Raw genomic sequence first — 16,119 nt, 5'->3', positions numbered from 1 at the left:
CATACATAACTTAAGGCACTCAAACTGAGCCAAGTGTTTATAAACAAAGTGAGGAAAAGGGGGGGAGAGTTTTTTAAAAGGATAATCAAGGAAAGCAATACTAGAAAGAAGAAATTAGAGCAGACTTCAATGAAGTGAGGAAAGAAGTCATCTAGATATCTGGGGGAAGAAGTCTTGGCAGAGGAAATAGCAAATACACATGTCTTGAAGTGGAGTAAGACATTCCATGTGGCTGACACAAAATGAGTGGAGAGAGAATATGGGGAATGAGAAAGATGGAAGGACAGTATGGAGGTCTTGACAGCTCATTGTTTTATTCTAAAGGACATGGGTAACATTGAGATAATTTTTTAAAAAGTATTAAATAATCTGAATATTTTGAAAAACATAAACAAAAACAATCTAGTGCACAGTTATCCAGGAAGACAAGCAAAGAAAGTGTTTCAAGCTCTAGTGACTGATCAACCATGACAAATGGTGCTGGTCCTGATAGGTGAGATTATATAAATCCTACTGTCTGATGATTGGTTTACAATGTGAAGGTCATCTGTGATGTGATAAAAACAATACATGTTGAGTGGTGGAGGTGCATCCTCAAGGTAGAATGAAAGAGAAGATTGAATATGGTCTCATCTCTGGATTTTCTAGTTAAGGAAAGATTTCTTGATGTCTTGAGTTGGGCTTCTGTTTTGTGATAGCAAATAAGGCATGCTATCCAAAGGGGCAGATAGGACAATGTTTCTACTATCAATACCTGCTTATTGAGAGAAAATTTCTTAATATTAAGATAGATTATCTAGAAGGATAAGTCTTAGGCTGCCAGTGGACATCTTGCCGATCACTTGGATTTGCACGAATGCAGAATGAGGCTGAGTGGAAATGGGAATTGGCTTTTAAAAAATTAACTTTAAAAAAAGACATCAATCTGATTCCCAGCTTACCAGTTAAAACCAATTATATTCTATATTCATAAGACAAGTCTTTATAAGGCTACATCCTAGACAAAACTCTGCTCAAAGAAAGAATAGTCTTTCCATCAGTTTTTCTGGTCCTGATACTGGTGCCATTATTAGGAGCTATGCAACTGGACATTGGAACAGTTTGTCCCTGATATAGAGCTCGTTAATACTATATTATAAACCTCTCAGATTAGTCACAATCTTTTCTGTGCTTAGTTCAATAATATACGTAGTTTGGTTTTTGCATTCTGCATGCAGTAAGTTAATCATAGATTGAAAATATGAATAATTTTGTTTTATACTATTTTATATTTCACAGCAATATCCCTGTTAACATCTGTCACGGGGTGGCCAAAGAAACAGAAATATAACACACACTATGTTATACATACAGATTATATTTTGCTTTATATCCTTTCTTGTGGAAGTTTGTGCACATGTTTAGTTTTATATTACTCTATATTTCTGTGTTTTAATTTTCTTTTCAATAAAAGCAGAAGTTATTTGATATACTAACACTATAGTGTCATACACAGGGAATTTCTTTAAGCTTTAAAAAATATTTCACTAGTATGGTTTTAGAGAATAGAGTATATAGAAAAATCTAAAACAAATCATACTGTAGAACATACTTCCATATATTTGGAAGTTAGAAAAAATTGAGTATTAAACATTCATAATTATCCAGAAAAATACCTGGATTATTAATAAGACTGTGTCATTGAAAAGGGTTTTGCAGTGTGGTTTAATAGCAGGAGTGACCTTTAACCTTTAGGGTTTTATTTAAAATGCTATGTAGTGATATAGGCAGCAGGGTAGCAGCTTTTAATGTTTCACTTTAAAGAAAGAAGCAGGAAGGTCAGAGTAAGAAAATTAGATTTATTGAGCAGTAACTACAACACTATAACAACTATTTATTTTATTATTATACAGTATATTTAAAATTACAAATATCACAATTTTGCTTCAAAAATATTAAATCACAATGTTCAAACAGTCATTCCTGATTGTAGGGGGAAAAATATTCTATTGTGTTAGATTGCAGCTAAGTTTTACTTTAAACTGCTTGAAGCCTTTGTTTATTTTTCCTTAGTTGTTTTATATCTATTTTTATTTTTGCTAAAGATCAATTCTTGTTCTTTAAGACAGAAACTTTGTCTTCTATGCATTCATATGACACACAGATGACAATAAGCCATGCTTTCAACCTGATATTAAGCCTGCTTGCAGATTTTCTTTTTATCCAAGTGTTCTTTTTACCTAGTCTGTGTGGCCAGCCAAAATCTAAGACGGCTCTTGTATCCCCACTTGGTGTACATGCGCTGCTGATTCCCTCACCAGGAATGTGGGCTGGAACCCTGGATATGATGGGCTATGACTCCTTCTACAGGCTGTGCTATATAAAACTGTTGTAACAGACTGGAGGGAGGTCTTATTGCTGGCTTTGAAGAAGAAGCTGCCATGTTGTGACAGAGCCACAATGCTAGAACCAGAGGGTGGCCTCTGGAAACGGAGAGCAGTCCCAGCCAACAGCCAGCAAGAAAATGAGGAACTCAGCTGTACAGTTGAAAGAGACTTAATTCTGCCCACACCTCAAATGAGCTTGAAAGATGACCCCAAGCTCCAGATGCAAATGCAGCCTTAGCCAAGACGTTGGTTGTATCCATGTTCAACACTGAGCAGCTACACTATGACTGGAATTTTGAACTACAGATACTGTGAGATAGTGAGAGCATGTTGTCTTGAGACACTAAATTGGTGTTAATTTGTTATGCAGCAATAGAAAACTAAAAATAATATGGCCTACTTCCTTTTCAATATATTTTTCACTCTTCTGCCATAGATAATATAATAGCAGAAGGCCTGACATGATTAATCTCAAAGTGACTACAAGGACAGTAATTATAATAGTAACGTGGCAAACTGAAGCAGATTTCAGGTGTGTTAAGGCAACATTCTGTAAATGCTACTTTCCTATGCCACTTCTACCTTTATACCTGTGTGTTTTCTCAGATCAGTATGTACCTTAAAACATTTCTTAAAGCGCTCTTTTTATCCAAGAATTCCTAATGAAAACAAAGCATTCCTTAAAAAGGATTGATTTTTATGAAATGAGCTATTTGCCATCAATTAAAAAACTATCCAATGTATTTACACATTTTCTTGGCTATAATGTGTTTTATCATGTTTGTTTCTGAAACTGGGATGCCTTAAATAGATGTCAACAGAAATTTGCTCTGACGAAGGCAGGACTGAGTTGATCTGCAGTTGTCATTGCCTTCATATGTGCAAACTTAGCCTTCTAGGTATTTTATGTTTATACAATTTTCTGTTCATTTGAGTTATTCACATCAGAATTACACAAGCCATTGATTTCTAAAGAAAATTTATATCCTTAAATGTTGCTTAAAATGTCTTCATAAAGTTAGTATTATGAAGCAGCATTGATATGAAAAATTTTTGTCTCTGTGGAAGGTTACCTATCATGAGCCATGATTATTTTTGCTCACTATGTATGGCCAGCATCTAGAGCCATGTTCTAGTCTACAGTGGAGTTGTGTCTTAAGGCAGAGTTAGGTTTTCATATGATGGCATAGGCAAAACTTACATGCTGATAATACTACCTTTTAAAAATTATTTAAGCCAATCTGTGTAAGGTAAGTTTGATGTTACTAAGGTTGAGTAATAGTTGAACTAGTTGTGGAGTTGAACTCGCTCTAAATTCCTGTGTATCTATGTCTTTTATTTTAGCTATTTTTATTTTAACTCTTTCTAATTTGACTATGTTTTTAGTTTGACTATTTAAGTACATTATTACCTCTCCCCAGATTTAAAACAACAACAACAGAACATTTCTTCCTTGTAAATGAATTTCTGCATGCATAAAGCCAAAGTAAATTATATGGGTTAAAGATAAAAATGAGCAAATTTATATTAGATAAATGCAAACAAAATAAAGCTCCAAGTTACAACATTAATATCAGGCAAGAAAGAATCCAAGGAAAAAGAAAAGCGTTAAACTGGACAATGTGGTTATTTTGTTTAGCAGGTGAAGGATATTATACATGATGAAGTTTTACTAAATAACATTTTCATAAACCAAGTAGAATATCAAAGTTGATATGAAAAAAATTACAAACAAGGGGAAATGAGAAGAATACAATTATAAATGAGAGATTTAATACAACTTTCTTGCCTTTTAAAAGCAAGTAGACAAAATAAAGTATAGATAATCTAATATAATTAATTGCATTACTTTAAACATCTCTATATATCAGATTTTATAAGATGCAAAAAGGGAATAAGTCTCACAATTACTTATATCAGTGAGAGGTTCGGTTGTAGGAAATAGAGGTTGTTCTAGCTATTTTAAGCAGAAAGACATTTGACATAGGTAATTTAAAATCCTGGAAATGGATTTTCCAACCTATGGCTGGAAAGACAGGAGGAGTAGGCCCTGGGCCAATTCCCCAGGAATGATTCCCAGAATTACACAGCCAAGTAGGTCTGCCAGGTTGCTGCTACCTTTTCCATACTTAGGAAAGTGAACACTCAGATGAATACCACTAGAAAACTGTCAAGTTCAAGAACACATCCCTGGAACTGTGATCCAGAAAACCGGAAGCTGCCACCCACACCTCCCCGGCAAGTGATCTTGAAGTGAGGGACTAGATGTTGGAGTGAGGTTCTATATCTGTCCTTACGCCAGAAGCAAGAGGCAAAACAAAAAGTCATCCCCTACCTCACCTGCACTCCCAATATCGAAGGATGGAATGGGGGCATTTTCAGTGCAATCCAATTTACCTCTTGAGCTCTAATTGTCAGTAATAGATACTGACTGCCAAATTCACCAGTCCACCTCATCCATGATCCTGAAACTGGAACTTTTTAAACAATGGGTGTATAAAAATGTGTACATTTTGTGTACATTTGTGTATTGATACACAAATAATATTTATTAAGTGTTAAATTCAGTTTAAAAAGCTGAATTATGCAAATCGATGCCTCAAATTATGAATGAATAAGACTATTAATTAATTATATATATGTAAAGAAATAACAAATTCGAAGGTTGGAATTTAAAAGTTATCCTGAATATCAAAGTGAACCTGCAGGGCCTTTATACAATAATGACAATGAAATACTGTGTAATAACATTTTCAGAATGAGGCCAAAGGTATATGGAGTCACAAATACAACATAAAATTCTTCACTCTTACAGGAAAGACCTGAATTCAAGATCTCTGTGAAACCAGCTATGTCTAGTAACTTTGCCTGCAAATCAAACAATAAATGACATAGTTTCTATATATCAAATTTTCAGTTTTAAGAAACTATAATTTTCAGGGCCAACAGTGTGGTGATGATGATGTATTATACAGTCCCAGAAAAGTTACAAATTGGTGTAATTTTTCAAAGGGTAATTGGGCAATGTAAGTCAAAAGCCTTTAAAATATAAATCAATCTGATGCAACATTTTTATTTTGTAGCTCTTATCTTAATAAAGTAATTGGAAATTTGCATAAAGACATGGAATAGGTTAGTCAGCAAGCCAGTATAGCACTATTTAGCAAAATTGTCCAGTATTAGTGAAGGGTTAGATTAAATATGACAGAACTTTAATACTGTATGACTATTAAAAATAATTGCTTAGAAAAAGATTTAACGATGAAAAAATATCATGAATATTTGTATAAAGTGTTACAAAAACAGCATGTGTAGCAAAATTCAAATTTCTATATGCATTTATACATAGAAAATAACACTGGATGGTTAAATATAAATATATTAACAGCTTTTTATTGGTTGGCATATCAGTCAAGATAGGTTACAGTGTGATTTGGAAACAAACACCACCAAATCCCAGTGGCTTAATACACGACAGTTTATTTATTTTCTCTCTCAAGGTCTGTTGAAGGTACAGGCAACTTTCCAAGGCAGCTGTCTTCCATGTGGGAGCTCAGAACCCCAGGCTAATTCAATCATGTGGCACTTCCATAACAAGTGCTTCCATGATTGCTGTGTCAGGGCAAGAGAGAGCCTATGAAATTTTACAGGCAGCTTTCTCCCTTAAATTTATATTTCATGCATAAGCAAGTATAAATGATGAGAAGTCTAAGTATCTCCAATAAAATACTTCACTTACCTTAAACAGTTGAAATTCTTGAATCATTTTAGCGCCTGAAAGTTACATTCTGATTCATTTCTTTCCTTGACAATAATGGGCCAATCTTGAACTTGCCGTTTATTCCCCCATAGTCTTTATTACTCCACCTAAAATGAGAAATAATTGCATCAAAGCCTTGATAAAAATTCTGTGATATCTCATCAATAAATAACCTTGAAATGAGATGTAATACAAAGCTTAAAAGTATTTATGTTTTAGACTTCTTTGGACATATTTTTGCTTTCTGCTTTTCATAATGTTCATAAATGTTAAACAAAATGGGCTCAGGAGTAATTTTATAGATGGAAATCATATTATATATTCCAAGTGACTTGCCTTGGTTTTCCCCCATAGCTGCCATTATTGTGTCTTTTGTTGTTATCCTAAGTTTTACCACGGATGTTATGGGTTCCAACTTTTAAGCAGTTTGTATTGCCCAACATTGACTGGGAGCAGGGTCATATTTTCATCATGCTACTCATCTTGTGTACAGCCTTCTGTTATCCCAGCTGCATTCTGTATCAAGGCTTGTTCTTGTGTAAAATAAAGTTGTGTTTCATCTTGAAGAACCAAATTTACTTCTATAGTAAACTTTAAAGCCAGAACCATGACTTTTTGTTAGAATTGGATTAATAGCTACTGGGCACCATATTTAGAAGATAACTGCAATGGGGATACGGTATAATAAAGTAATAAATAATAGGTTAACATAGGTCCCTAAATTACTGGACCTGCATTAGAGACAGATCTTAGGTCTTTTCCTTTAGAATTGTGTCATCTCCAGGGTAAAAATGATGTGACCCAGGTGGGACTTTTGAAATGTGTTCTATAACTCGCTGCTAAGCAAACTGCTCATGTAGAGGTATCACAAACAAGTGACTTATTCAGAACAGGTGAAACAGGATAAATGATGAAAAAAGGTAGATAAAATTCTTTGAAAATAACATTATTTGTAGTATTAGCAATATGAGATATATGTGATTTCTTGATTCCTTCTCCACGTGGTTATAATCAAATCCAACTTTTCCCATTTCACATACAAAGTGAAGTTGGAAGTTGGGCTGGGCAGGGAATTTCAATTGACTTTGACAGGTTGGAGTAATTTTCAATATGGCTCCAAGATAGTGGTTTTGCTTGGCAAATACATATTTTTCAATTTTGTCAATTGAGACAGAAATCCCAAACATTAGAAAAGTGTTTGAATACTGGCTGTTTCGTGCCAGGAAGGCACAATGACTTTGGTATACAATGTTAAGATGGTGAATTTTGCTAAATGCAATTGCAAACACATGTTCCATTGCAAAGCAGGCAATGAAGAACAAATTAAAAAATAAACAACCCAGAAATGGGTTTCAATAAGAAACACTGAATAACACCAAGGGTGTTTTTTAAAATTATAAAAGTGTGCAACTACTACAACTACTTTTTACTTTGCAAAGTTATTAATGAATCATATTGATTGCGCAGTTTCTATTTTTTAAAATAATTGAATCATGGAGATTGAATCATGAAAGCTTGTATCTTACAAACTTAGCCCTCTCTTTCTTAGTGAAGAAATTTTAAATACATAAGGAACTAATTTCAGGACTATTGCAATTTTAATTATTACAAATTATCTTTTCTAATTTTTTTTGGTCAGATCAGAATAGTATGGATTTTGAATGAAGATTATTACAAGACTAAAGAGAAAAGCATAATTAGAATGTGATCTCCAAAATAACATAAATTTTTAAAAATGCCACCACAATTCTGAAAGGGAAAATGGGTGGCATTTCAAAGTTTATTTCATAAATGGGGTTATGTTTTGTTCTCTATCCAATCGTTTTCATCACATTACTTCTTTCTTTGAAGTAATCCAGAGTCATTCTACATGCTAAAATATGAGACAATGATATATGAAATCCTTATTTAACAAACTTTCCGTGAGCAAAGTCATGCTTTCAAAATCTTGGTTCAGAATCTCGTATGTTCTAGCTTTCTAATTGTGTAATTTGCTGAGATCATTTTCTACCATTATTGGAGCAATATATCCTTAAAATCATTTCTTTGAGACCAACTGATGTTTGAACTCCAAATTCAGAACATGCCAGGGACATGCCATTTCCCTTTTTTTCAACTTACAACTTATAAACAATAGAAAGGATTTAGTTCATTTATTTTTTCATTCACTCAATTTATGTCTTTCTTTGAGGTGCATATACTTGTCTATGCTTCTCTTACATTTGTCTTGGTTGTAGTCTGTCTTAAATCATAAGTTCCTATAGGACAGGGACCATGCCTATTTAATTTAGTTTTAACACATCTAACCCAATGCAATGAAAATATGTGAACTTAACACATGAATCTTGATGATGACAGTGATTATAATAACTTATGTTGTTTTTCTTTTGCTTCTCAGTGGCACTTGCCAGTAATTCACACATGCTGACAGGTAAGTTCTGTGTATTTTTTTGTGTACATTTTCATACTTCTTTCAGCCAAAATACTACATAAAGTCATAATGCATAAAATTTAACTGCAGTATTCCTTTACTTTTATTTCATTTTTTTGGCTCTTTTCCATTTATCTGGCAGAATTATATATGAGGCCAAATCTTTAAATTCTTTGCAGTTTTCTCTTTGGATTTACAGCACAAGTCTGTTGATTATTACATATCAGTCACTATTAATATAAGACAAACATTAAAGAAATGGCAAAGGGGCAGTTACAAGAAAAATGCTGCAGAACAATGCATGGTATTTCTCTTCCCACATTCTAACGCAATCCATCACAGCCAAGATCTTCACAATCTGTAGGGATCTCAGAGAATTGTGGGTATTTTTTTCTTTTTTCTTTTTTTTCTTTTCTGATTGTATCTTTTCTGCACAGTTGAAAAACACTTCAGTGTTTTGTTTGTTGGCTTTTTTATCTTAAAGACAGGATCCATGGTACCTGATGAAATGTACAGAGTCACATTTCAATATAAATATGTAATTACTAACAAACACATTTGGTAATACCAAGCCTTCTTATTGGAAACCCACTCCAGTGCTGCTTATTACTTGGCATTTGTAGACTCTCCTACATTACTTTCTAATGGCTTTATATGGGTACTTCAAATGGATTTGAATTTTTAAAAGCAAGTATCACATCATATACATCTCTGATATGCCTACATCATCACATTGTACAGTTCTGGCATACAATGGATGTCAATAATAAATATTAAAAGTACATAGTTGTTGTTACCATTATTATCAATTACTATGGTATCATTACACATTAGCTTATGAAGTTAAGTGTAGGTAGCAAACAAAAGTCAAATTATAAATTCCTAAAAAGAATACATCTTTGGTCATGGATTTTTACTCATACATTTTAATATATTTTGTTTGTCAGTTATGGATCTCAAGGAATTCACTCTCTTATCTTTCCCCACTTCAATGACATTCATCTATTCTCTCATTACTAAAATACTACAGTAGTTCAACTTTGGATAGATTTGCTGCCTGATGCCCTCACCTATGTGAAACAAAGGAGGCAAGTGTATTAAAGAGTTATTAGCAGGTAAAGCAGGTATGGCAAAAACCATGCGTTTCATTCATGAAAGGGCACTGCCCACTCAGATATTATTTATTCATTGTTTGCACAAATATAACAACATTAGAATTGCAATAAATTCAAACTAGGGAAGATATATATATATACTCTGAAAAAAGAAGTGAGGCCTGTTAGCTTTGTAGCAAAAGAAAGGACTCAAAATGAACCTGTATGAAACAGACATAACTGAAAGAGCGGCTTTGTCTTTGTTCATTTTCTAAAAATAGGCTGCACCTTTCAGCTAGTTTCTAAGGCAGCATTGTAGTACATCACAGTTAAATAATTGAAAATTTTTTGTACAGGCTTTGAGTCTACAAGGATAAGTTAAATAATTATAATTTGTATTTCTTTAGTGATGTTGCAGGGAATAAAATACTTTCCCAATCAGACATTCCTACTTTTTAGGCCAATGAGTTCATGAAATTTGACCTAAAAACATTTAAAACAAATATAAGTGATATCCAAACAACTGAAGAAATCCAAGTGTTTCATAGTGAAGAGAGATTTACTAAAAGATGGTGCATCATCTCAGTGGAACATGATGTAATCATTTATGTGATAATTTTGAAAACTATATAAAAACAAGGGCTAATGTTAACAGTGTTAAGTAAATAATGAGTATGGATTCCACATGGACATATGATTGGTTATCATGATGTAAAAGAAGCTTATTTGCCAACAAATATTGGGATGAAACAGCAGCAGCACTGGCAGAGCACAGCAGCCATATGCACAGATCTGGAGCCACATTTCCTGAGTTCTGTTTCCAGGTTTGTTGCTTTTCAGTTGCCTTACCTTGAGCAAATTATGAAACTTATGTCTTTCTGTTTACTCATCTGACAAACAAGGATGGAGTGTTTTCTTCCAATGGCTGTTGTAAGGATTTTTTTTTTTACATGAGATCTTGTATATATTAAATACTAAGAACAATGCCTGGAACATAGTATTACTATGTGTGCTGTTAATTTTTTTAAGTAGTCATGTTATATTGGTGAGAATAAAGGAGAATTTTATGTTGTTTCTAGGTAAAGTAAATTAAAATAAAAGATTGCATCATGTGAGAGAACTCTATTTAAAAAATCGAGGAATTACACAAATAATTCAAAAAGTATTTTTAAAGATAATGATCAAAATGAAATATTTTTGGATTCTGAAAGAGATACAACTCACCTATATGGAAAATTCTACTAATTGATAATTTTCTAAAATATCTGGATAGTCAAGACTTTGTTATTTTTAATTATTTCACTCTTGTTTACAAATTGCCACCATATTGTTCTTTAAATTCATTATTAGTGATATCATGTTTGTTTAGCCTTCGCAGCCAAGTTAAATATTTATTTTTTATTTGCTGATATTATTTAATATAATGCTCTTTTCACACAACAGTGAGAAATAACCGACTAAGTCTCATTGGTCTTTGATGTTGTCTTGTCCACACACAGAGATTTTTATAGGTAAAAGTTTGACTTTCCATTTGTGAATCCACATACTTCTTTGGTGACTCATTTTGCTTTCCATTCTTAGGTAATATATCAAAGCTCCTTATCTTCCTTTAAGGTCTCTCAGAAGAGACTTTCAGGGGATCCAGAAATTCTTATGAATCAGGTAGAGGATTCCTCTATGGCTAATGTAGTCTATAAAAGATAGAGGCTTCCCTGCTGCTATTACAGTTGCTGAGCAATTCCAGATTAATGACAGTCTCTATACCTGAACAAGTCCCCATAACTAACTTCAGTTGTCTCCAACATTAACATCACCAACAGTTCCTCAATATTGTCCTTGATCAGGTGCTTAAGATACTTCCAAACTACTTCAACAAAAGATGTGGACTGCAGGAATGGATGAACCCAGGACATGGATACTTGCTTCACAAGGGGAAAGTCCTCTATTTGGCTCTTCTTTATTACAAGATCTGTCTTCTACCAGTGTGGCTGTTGGAAAACAGCCTTGTGACCTTTCTTGCTAGTGAACTGCTACATCCTGACCAAGCTTGTTTGCTATTCCTTGGATTAAATTTCCTATACTAAGAGACAGAGGTATGACCTTGGCAGTTGCTGAAAGGCACATGAATAGCTGGAGCACTGATTCTAGGCTATGGCCCGACGTGTAATTCCACGTAGTTCAGCCCAAGACACCAGCTAAATTCTGGTTCTATGTTGGTATTTGGGGCCAAAGAAATAGCAGGTGATAAAAGGTCATTCCTTTAACTGGTGTTCTTATTTTTATACTTCGCTTAGACTTGACTGGGTCAGGAAAGTATTGAGGACTTCAGGTTCCATTTCTCAACTTACTACCCCGTAGCTTAAGGGAAGCATTTTACAGGTTCATAGCACCTAGTATTTTTCTCATTGCTGTACCAGCAAAAACTGATTCCAAATAACACTTGATTTGGGGTTATGCTCAGTAATGATCTGAACCAGAAAAACCTGGCCAACACTTGATTTCTGTGATTAGCTTGTAGAATCCAATTACCTAAATCACCTAGGAACATCTTCTTTGAAAGATTAATAATATAGATTATGGTTGGGCATGGTGGCTCACACCTATAATCCCAGCACTTTGGGAGGCCGAGGCAGGTGGAGGTCAGGAGATAGAGACCATCCTGGCTAACATGGTGAAACCCTGTCTCTACTAAAAATACAAAAAAATTAGCTGGGCGTGGTGGTGGGTGCCTGTAGTCCCAGCTACTCAGGAGGCTGAGGCAGGAGAATGGTGTGAGCCCGGGAGGCGGAGCTTGCAGTGAGCTGAGATTGCACCACTGCATTCTAGCCTGGGTGACAGAGCAAGAATCCGTCTCAAAAAAAAAAAAAAAATCAAGTTTTATAGCAATGTCATGACAACACAGGCAATAGTGGGTCAAAATTTAAAAAACATTTTCTTTTATCTTTTAAAAATTTGTTTGCTTGCTTACATGTTTCCAGAGCCTACTGTATCATATAGGTGCTCACCTAGAGCCACCAGGGTTCTACAGGCTATAGCTTAAGGAAAGACTCTCACCTAAAGCTGTAGTAGACACTAAATCAGAAAAGTGAACAAAGCTAAGTGCTGAATGAAAAGTCAATATACCATCAGCCACTGAGTAGATTCTGAATGGGCCCACCAAAATTAAAATGTCAATGGGTTTGAGGCCAGAATCTAGGAATATGATTTGTGAGGGTAAGAGCAGCAGGTTGAATCCCAGAAGACTGAGATATTTGTTTGACATAGAGTTTGTTAGCTGCTGGATTTTAATGCCTGCGGAAGCATGATACACAAGTGAGTGAGTCTTCCATGTTTACAGGACCATAGATAGATAAGTTACCATTATTCTTTAATTTCTAGACCAGTTCTTCCACTTTCATGGATATGAGTGTGGATGTTTCTATGTATGTGTGTGTGAATGGTATTTTGGTGGACAAGATAAAAAGTCAAATTCTTTTTGAGGACAAGCAGACTACACTTAATATTTGCACTGATCTTTTCCGTTTACTTGAGCACCATTTAGTAAATTTAGTCTTTCTGTGTTTAATGGGGTTCTTGAGTTTCTCAAAATGCCTACTCACAAGATGTAGTTCACTGGAAAATGTTCCTGTAAAAAAATCTGAGAAAAGTACTTGAGATTGTGCCCCAAATCTATGGAGAGTCACCTGTAGTTGGTGTCTTCTTATATTGAAATTATTCTACCCCAAACTGATTATTTTTTATAGATTTATTCACTTTTCCCCTTATAACAAGAGAATAAGGACATAGACTTATAATAGTATTAAGAAATGGCTATTTGAATCATTCTATTATAAAGACACCTGTATGTGTATATTTATTGCAGCACTATTTACAATAGCACAATAGCAAAGACATAGAATCAACCTAAATGCCCATTAATGATAGACTGGATAAAGAAAATGTGGTACATATACAACACAGAATACTATGCAGCCATAAAAAGGAACAGGATCATATCCTTTGCAGGGACATGGGTGGAGCTGGAGGCCATTATTCTTAGTGAACTAACACAGGAACAGAAAACCAAATACCACATGTTCTCACTTATAAGTGGGAGCTAAGTGATGAGAACACATGGACACATAGAAGGGAACAACACACACTGGGGCCTATCGGAGGCTGGAGGTGGGGAGGAGGGAGGGGAATTAGGAAAAATAACTCATGGGTACTAGGCTTAATATCTGAGTGATGAAACAATCTGCACAACAAATCACTATGATTCAAGTTTACCTATATAACAAACCTGCACTTATATCCTTGAACTTAAAAGTTAAAAAAAAGAAACAGCTATTTGAATACTATGTATTCTCAATAAAAAACAATTTTTACCACACTTAGGTGTCCTTATTGTGTGAGTGGTCTAGCATTGTATGGTGCCTTGTCAAAGCCACCACTGACAGCTGGTTACCATTCAGTTGCTAGTGCTGGTGGCCAGTTATTTTCAATTTGGCTTCACACCGGTAGTGACTATCATCTGCTTAGTGATGGAGTGATGTGTAGGTTCAGGTCTTTATAGTTGAAATGACCTCGAATTCACTTTAGGAGAGGGATCTAGGCCTGTATGGGAGCTTCTTCAAAGCTGACCTGAATGCTTTCAAAAGACTACAAGCCGTAATGATTTTCTGGTTTTCACAGAGTCTGGACATCCTATGGAATATTTCCTGTCCACGCAGGCCTCAGAGGACTTGGTTGCCTTATTGTCTAAGTAGCAACAGAAGGGCCATTATCAATAGCTTGGGACAAGTAGATAAGTGCTTTCAATAGATTTTTGCCAAGTGAGGCAGTCTTTGCTGAGAATTATATTTACATAAGATGTGTCTATTGGAGATGTGAAGCACAAATATTTGCTGTGCGTTTAACTCACACTTCCACCAGGAATCAGCTAGAAATTGGAAGTTGACTTTTGGAATGTATTCTATCTACTGCCAAGTCACAAGGTGGTGTTTGAAAGTTCAGGAGGTAAAAGGCCCAAATTGTAGCAAAAGTAAGAAAAACATCATCTATCCTGATTGAGGAACTGGCCAAGCTCAAGTAATTATATATAGCTTCTTTTTCGCTCATATTTATTTCTTCCATATTTATAGTTCCTAGAAGTTAGAATACTTACTTGTATTCCACTGTCTTTTTTCTTCTTTTAAGACAAAGAAGTCATTTATTTTGGAAACCCAGTGGTCTTTAGTATCATCTTAATGTATATTTGAGTAAATTTTAGAGTAGGAAGAATAAATGAAATGCAGTATTTACATTTAGCTAATTTTCTTCCCTTGTTAGAAAGCCACTATTTTGCAGAAAGAGAAATATGTTAAAAATGTACGTATTTTAACTATAAAAAATCAATTGTCATAAATTGTATATATAGCAAATCACATGGGAAGTCTTTATTTCCTAATTTAAAAAAGCTGCCTCAAAGAAATGTTTCAGCACGCAGAGGCACATGGGCCGCTTGGCAGACAGCCTAATTGAAACCAAGGGCCCAGAGAAGAGCTCAACTCTGCATCTGCCGACCAGAACTGGCTGCGCTACACTTTGAACCAGTGCTGATGGCTTTGTACACAAAGATCAAAATGAGTTTGTTTTATTCAGCCGGGTTGTGGAGGTGCACGTATTTTGGCTTCTGGATGCAATAAAGCATTGAGCTCTCAGATAAACAAACTATAAATCTAATCAAGTCTGGGCACAATGATAAGTAGATTGCTTATATGGGGGTGGGAGAAGAGAAGGGGTGGGGGGAGGAGAGAGAGAGAGAGAGAGAGAGACTCTCACAGGATAAAATAGCCCATTCTCATTTTATGCAGTGGAATGCTGAGCATGAATCTTGGTATGTCGCCAGTTTTAAAAACTGTTTCTTCTTTTCCTTCTCCCTCTCCTCCTCCTTCTCCTCCTCCTCCTCTCTTTTCTTCTCCTTATGTGGCAGAGAGACTACAGACGTATTCTCAACTAAAGAGCTGTCTTGAGAGCTACATCAGGCTCCTTGAATGGAAGCAGGTGAAGTATTGTAAAATATTTCTTCTTACGTATGTTTGAGGACTGAAATATTTCCATCTCTGTTTCTCTACCAAATAATGCAATACAGGCAAACAATATGTAAACGGTGTGTTCCTTATGTGGAATTTGTAGCCAACAATATCACCATCGTGTGCCCCTTATTTGTCCCCAGTTACATGCTGGGAATAGAACAGAAGAACGATGAATGCCCTGTCTTAAACATGTTTAGATGTGATGACTCCTAAGCATGGCTGAGAGTTTCAGCTACGATGAACTAATGGAAAGGGATCATAGACTTATTTCTGTATTTGGATGCTTTGGCCCACCGTACAACTTCAAGGATTGTTGGAATCAGTCCATCTCCCTGCTTTACTAAGTAGCTGCCAGATAAAGCTCTAAATATGATAAAATATGTGTCCATTAGGAGTGACTGAATTCCACAAC

General features: G+C 35.0%; 1 long non-coding RNA gene across 1 annotated transcript in view; it reads left to right on the top strand.

Annotated features, from left to right (window-relative positions):
- LOC105465567 (uncharacterized) overlaps nt 1–16,119 on the top strand; it is a 102,936-nt gene that overhangs the window by 67,021 nt on the left and 19,796 nt on the right. Inside the window, exons 4-5 of the long non-coding RNA XR_977623.2 lie at nt 8,525–8,557; nt 15,605–15,675. This is a non-coding gene — a long non-coding RNA (uncharacterized lncRNA). The remainder of the gene's footprint in view (nt 1–8,524; nt 8,558–15,604; nt 15,676–16,119) is intronic.

Source organism: Macaca nemestrina, chromosome 5 (genome assembly GCF_043159975.1).
Source record: "Macaca nemestrina isolate mMacNem1 chromosome 5, mMacNem.hap1, whole genome shotgun sequence".
NCBI classification, from domain to species: Eukaryota; Metazoa; Chordata; class Mammalia; order Primates; family Cercopithecidae; genus Macaca; species Macaca nemestrina.
The sequence above is the reverse complement of the archived record's forward strand: the minus strand, read 5'-3'. Positions and strand labels throughout refer to the sequence as shown.